At 40.4% G+C, this 6,492-nt stretch overlaps 1 long non-coding RNA gene across 1 annotated transcript; it reads left to right on the plus strand.

Moving 5' to 3' along the window:
• The first annotated feature begins 67 nt into the window (after window positions 1–67).
• On the plus strand, window positions 68–4,952 carry LOC309806861. The gene is made up of 4 exons (XR_014294449.1): window positions 68–221; window positions 2,136–2,217; window positions 2,796–2,889; window positions 4,235–4,952. It is a non-coding gene; the product is annotated as an uncharacterized lncRNA (long non-coding RNA).
• The last annotated feature ends 1,540 nt before the right edge of the window (window positions 4,953–6,492 follow it).

Consider the following 6,492-nt stretch of genomic DNA (forward strand, 5'->3'; position numbering starts at 1 on the left):
GCCCCCGGACGTGACGAAATTGGCTGCGCGGACCGAGGGCCCAGGCTCAGCCGCGTGGGTGGGGTAGGCGGCGAGCTTGGAAGGGGGCCGGGCTTCCGAACGCGGCGTCTGGGCTCTGCCCCCTCCCCTCATTTCTGGGGTAGGATTTAGTCGCGTGGGTGTGTCTGTCTACCGAGTCTGCAGCTCCTGGCCGACTCCTCTATTCCTACCTCCTGTTGCAGGTCTGTTTCTGGTTCTCTGCCTTCTTTGGTTCCCCCAGCAGCCCGACACGCATACGCAAGATCAGGAGTGTAGAGACTGAAAGTTAATCCCCGGAGGTCTCCAGTTTCGGTTCAGTGAAATTGCCAAAGCCTTTGTCTCAACACTTAACGCAGCTCTCTTTAGCAAACGACTGAGCTGGGGCTAGGGAAATCTTGATCACTTCAGTAATTTTGAAAGGGGATGCAACTCCCCTAGGCCTGGTCCGGTGCGGACTAGCGTTGCCGGGAGAATAGACAAGATACGCTGTCTTGCAGTGCTAAATTGAACAGGTTGCGGGAAAAATACTTTCTGTGGGAAGGTAGTTGTTTACTGTTAACTGCCGAACTCCTGCAGTCAAAAACACCTCATCAGTAGCAAGACCTAGGTAAGAGAGGGTGTGGAAAAACAGAGGTAAGAAGGAATATAAAAACAACTGGAATAAAACTTTGACTTGGAAAGCTGAAATGAAGTGCCGGGTCTCGCTTTATTCAAAAGCAAGCCCGTATACATCTTGAGTGTTATGTATGTGTATTGTGTGCAGTATTTTGCTGAATTAAAGCACATTTCACCATTCGACACACAAGAGTTAAAGAATTTTTTTTACTAAGCGAAAACAAATCTAAATGAGATTAGCAAAACTAGACAAGGTTTTTGCATATATAAACACACAGTCTTTTAGTTTCAATAGACATTCCTTATTATATAATGATTATCCAGCACCACAAATAGAGCCTTTCCTTAGAAGTATTTATGACCTGTAAAACCAGAAGTGGAATTCTACATTATATATAAATCCAACTATAAAAATTAGCTAGATATCTAAAGAGAAAAAGTAATCTCACTTTTGTTCTTCTAACTGAACCTTGGTTTATGACCCTAAAAGGAAGTTTGAGATACATTTACTTATCTCTAATTGGGATAAAACATTACTACCATTCGTGGAACACTTGTGTGTCCCAGGCCCCGTAATAAACTCTTTACTTGCATGGTCTAATTTAACCCCATCAATCCTTTGAAGTTGATACTACTGAAGTTGATACAATATTATTCCCATTGTGTGGATGCAGACATGGAGGCACAGGTTAAGTAACGTGCTCAGGTTAAGTAACTTGGCAGAGCTTGGATTCAGATTCTGGATGGTCAGGCAACAAAAGCTCATGCTCTTAAGCTATTGTAAAGAAAAATATGAACGTACCTATTTTTATTCATCTGCAAGTGGTCTGATTAAAATTAGGCCAGCAAATTTTTATTTATATGTCACTAAAGTTTGTCAAGACAAGACAAAAAACAGAAATCTAGAGGACATTTTGTGCGTTATTATTTAACTGTGTCCCAATTTTCAAAAGGTGGAAGTGGGAGGAGTTGATTCTAAACACCATGGTGGAATATGGTGAGACATTATCTCAAGATAGCTGTGTAAAGATAATAATTGTAGCTCAAACTGTCAGTAACAGAATGAGTACTCAGGGCAGTGTTTTGGTCTAAGCATTTTTCAGGAGCAATATTCTACACCTCATATTAATCTGAGAAGCATAAAATAGAGTATTTTTATACTGTAGATTATAACTCTTTGGTGGTGATTAAATCAATTTAGTGTGTCATGAGCTGTCATGATCAGTATCTTTAAAAACCAGAATATAAAACATCAGAATATATTGCTTAGTGTAAATAATATGTATTGTTTTGTGAAACTTGTTTCAGGTGTGTGTGTGTGTGCGTGTGCGCACACACACGCACATCAGATCACAATATAAAAAGAATGTCTTCCTATTGGTTGTGGTTGGAAAAGTCTGAAAATATTGAAATCAGAATATACAGGACTTAAGGCAAGCACCAGCTGTAAAGGAAAGAAAGAAAATATATTTGCAGTCAATGGTATTTCATTCATTCCACAGCTATTTCTTCAATGTATTGAACACCAGATGTATGCATAACAACTGCCTAAAATTAGGAGGAGACACAAGTGCAACTTTTAAGGTGAGCCCTTCTCTCTGGGAAGAGTTTACAATCTTGTTGGAAAGAGAAGTTGCAGAGAGGAATCAGTTAAATAACAGTCCAAGGCAGTATGAGATTAAGTTCTAAACTATACCAATAATAGTCATTAATTTCAGAAAACTGATGTGGGCAATAGCAGTTGAGGAGCGTTCAGAAGAAAGGAGCTGAATTTGAGCTGAACTTGAAATGGGAGGATGAAGGTGGGAGGGAAAGGCTTTCCAGCAGGAAGAAGTGCGGAAAGCTAAAGATGTTTGAGGTACAACTAATTTGGAGTAATAAGAGGTGGGGTTGGGTGAATAAGGGGAGGTGTAGTATTAGGAGAGTTTCTGGTTAGTCACAGGAGTTTACCGGAAATTGGGCAATCACTGGAATTTTCTGAACAATGATATGACAGGTTGAAATCAGAGTGTTAGTCCATAGACATTATACGTGATAGGGTGAAGAGAGAAGAAAGGTCAGATAGGAAATTATTGCTAGAGTGAACCATCCAGTTCAAAAGTGCTGGACTGGCAAAGAGCCAGAAGTAAAGCACGTTGTAGGAAGTTGTGCTCTGGTGACAGACAAGGAAACCTGAAACTTAAGCCATTTCAAGTGAGGTGACAGACCTTCCAAGAGAATAACAGCATCACACAACAGCCACTGATTTAATGGTAAGTATGGTTCTTTCTCTTGAGTAAACTTGTTAATATAATTCTGTGCTAAATATACCTGTGAGATGTGTTTGTTCCCAGGGGGTAAAAAATCTCCTGGTTTGCTGTAATAGAGATTCTTAGGTATAACAAAGACAAAGAGGGATATTTTTCTTGATCAGAACATCTTGGATTATCAATAGGAAGCACAGACTGTGAGCTTGTTAAGGTCACGATTCCTGGCTCATTCGTTTTGGAACCCATAATGTCTAAAAGATACTCAACAGATGTTTGTTAAATGAATTAATAAATTAATTCCAATAACTGAGTAGTTAGGGAAAAAATATTTAGTTCCTGAATATCAAAGTGATATAAAGCAAAGTATACTGAATGATTTCAGTAGATCCTAAGCTATGCAGTAAGACCACTGGTCACCATCCTTTGGACTCAGGACACACTCTCTGTTGTGTGCCTCTCAGAACTCTTCAACGTTCAGTCTGGTTGAAGGACAGTAAGCCTTGCCAATCTGTTGCCTTAATTATTTCTACATTGAGGAGCCATCAGGTGGGTCCTAGAATCTGCTCTCATTTTTAAAAGGGCAGCTTTCTACTTTCTCAAAATCATAAATCTAGTATATTGTAAATTATTATGCTTAAAAAGCAGTTTCCTTCTGGTTAACTCTCATTCCAGAATTTCCAGACCAGACTTTAGGCAAAGAAAAAACAGACTTCAGGCAAGCTTTTTCCAGTGCTGACCAGGATTATATATTTTATCACCTCGTAAGGAAATTCATCAGGAACAATCTCATATTACATATTTGCAACTTTTCTTGAAAATTTCTCAAACAGATGTCAGTTGTGGACTAAGTTATATGAACACAGTTTTAATTTCTGGCTATTTATGCTTATACAGAACCGAAACTCAAAGCCACTGTGAGAGTTAGGATCCATAAAAATGATCGCTTTCTTGAAAAAGTCAAAGTATGTAAAGCATACATATGTTCTGAACTGTACACTTAAAAATGGTTAAGATGATAAATTTTATATGTGTATTTTACCACAACAAAAAAAATGGGAAAGAAAGACTGCATTGGGGAGGCGTTTGTTAACAGCTACTTCATAGATTTTTCTAGGCTAAACCATCACATTTGTGTTCAATGGCAAAATCTTGGCATTTGCCCTTTTATCTATATTAGAATAGATCCAAAATTCTTTTCTGAGGAAAATCTTGACTTAGCCCACAAATATTTCCTTAGCTCCCATCTGTTTCCTTAACTTTTATGAAAACACGTTAACTCCATCCCCATTTCTGCTGAGTCCTAATGGAAGTGAGTATGCCCTAACTTGCCAACATACCTTTCTGATTTGCAGATCAGAAATTCTCAATTGGGAGAAGAAATGTTAATGGAGGATTTCCTGAGGACTATGTACTCTCTTCTGGTGATGTCAATTTTATTTTTAGATTAAAGAAAAATGATCAGGAATCTGTCTTTAGATAGTCTTGTTTTGGCTCCTGCTGCAGTTACTTTTACTGAACTGCTGTTGAGGATCATATGAACAGCATAAGTCTAGAGATGGGAGGAGAAGCAGCCTCAGGAACCCCGCGACTGCTTTTGCTGTGGAGGTGCAACTGGGAACACCGCTCACTCATCACACTGTGTTCTCTTGACGAGAGCCTGCAGAAATTCATTACCACAAATGACTCTGCTTCTCTTGAGCAACAGTTCGTTTCATAAGCTTGTGAGCATTATGTAATTGAATGTGCTTCCTTCTGTCCTTGTGTTGGTACTTTAAAAATTCAGAGGCTTATTTATGGCAAATGCCCAGACTCTACAGTGTATACTTTGTGAATTACTCTTACCCTGACTTCTCATTTTGTCTACTTCTAGTTTCCCTTTGGCTGGTTATGCCACCTCCTTTATATCTTATTATACTTTGTGTATTTTGTTAAGCCATCTTCAATCTTTTCTGAATAGAAGGAATAAAGGAAAACATAAGACAATCATTCATTTTATAAGTCATAAAGATTAGTTTTAAGATAACGATGAGCTCCAGATAATCTAATCGGAAGATTATATGATTTCTTTATCACTACCACAATTACATATGTTTTTCACTACTTTACAATGAGTATAGATGTTAATTTGTATGAGTATAGATGTTAATTTGTATGAGTAGGAGATTAAACTGGAAGGAAACAAAACAATGAGTAAAGGCTGAAGCCAGGTTAGGCAGTATGTGAAAGGAGGAAAAAAATGTGAGCAAGAAAACATGCTGAGTCAAAGAGAGAACTATTTGTTAAGGTTGCAAGAAGTAGAATGGGTTGGAAGTTGAATATTGAGAAATACTAATTCAAAGAGATTTCTGTATGGGAAACAGGAAGAAAGTGGCTGCTTGTTTGAGGGGCTTTTGGTAATAGCTTTCCACTAAGGAAGGGTCTGGGAGATTCACAGTAATAAGAGCAAGGGGATATCAGAGAGCAGGTGAGGGTGCAGTGGGGCAGAATCCTGGATAACAGGTATAAAGCCTGTTGCTGCTTAGTGCTCAGGGAGGCTGAGAAGAAGTTCTCTGGGATAGACTGAAGACAGTAGCTGGGTTGGTTTGGGATCAGGGGAGATAGGATGCTGGGGCAGAAACAGAATGCAGCCAGGAGGAGAAGCCACACTTCTCCAAGAGTCAGGTGAGAGAAAGATCTCAACTGAAGACATCTGAGATCTGGCAGTGGCCCTACAAGAACCCAGAGTAGGAAATCATTGGGTAACCTAAGGCCTGGCACACAGTATGTGTTCAGAAATTTTGGGGCTGCATTGGGTCTTCGTTGCTGCGCATGGGCTTTCTCTAGCTGCAGCAAGTGGGGGCTACTCTTCGTTGCAGTGTGTGGGCTTCTCATTGTGGTGGCTTCTCTTGTTGTGGAGCTCGGGCTCTAGGCGCATGGGCTTCAGTAGTTGTGGCATGCAGGCTCAGTAGCTGTGGCTCGTGGGCTCTAGAACGCAGGCTCAGTAGTTTTGGCGCGTGGGCTTAGTTGCTCCGCGGCACGTGGGATCTTCCCGGACCAGGGCTCAAACCCGTGTCTCCTGCATTGGCAGGCGGATTCTTAACCACTGCACCACCAGGGAAGCCCCAGAAATTTTTCTGTTACATAAATAAAACTGTACCAAAATGAACTCTGTATCTATGTTACTGTGATTGCCCACTTGCCTGTGGTTAATATCCTGACATGGCTCTCACAGCAAGACAGCAATTTGTTGTACATATATGACAAGATCTGGATGAGTCAGCCTTCAGAAGTGACTCCCTACAGAGGAGAGGAAAGAGATGAATGAGGCTGTGGTCCCAGCCGCTTGTGGGTCATTTCACATGCAGCATGTACCTCTGTTTGGAAATCTCCTCTGATATCCTCTACCGTCTTACTTGACTAATTCTGTTACCGAGTCCAAGCTGCCAGTGAATCAGAGACGAGGTGCTGAGGCAAGGAATACGACTTCATTCAGAAAGCCCGCAGACCGAGAAGATGGCAGACTAAAGTCTCAAAATAACCATCTTATCAGAGTTTGGATGCCAGTTTCTTTTATAGCACAGAGAATGCGAGGAGATGAGGAAGTAAAGTTAAAAGGCCATAAGTTTTGCAA

This window comes from Mesoplodon mirus (genome assembly GCF_964341445.2).
Source record: "Mesoplodon mirus genome assembly, chromosome: 6".
Classification (NCBI taxonomy): domain Eukaryota; kingdom Metazoa; phylum Chordata; class Mammalia; order Artiodactyla; family Ziphiidae; genus Mesoplodon; species Mesoplodon mirus.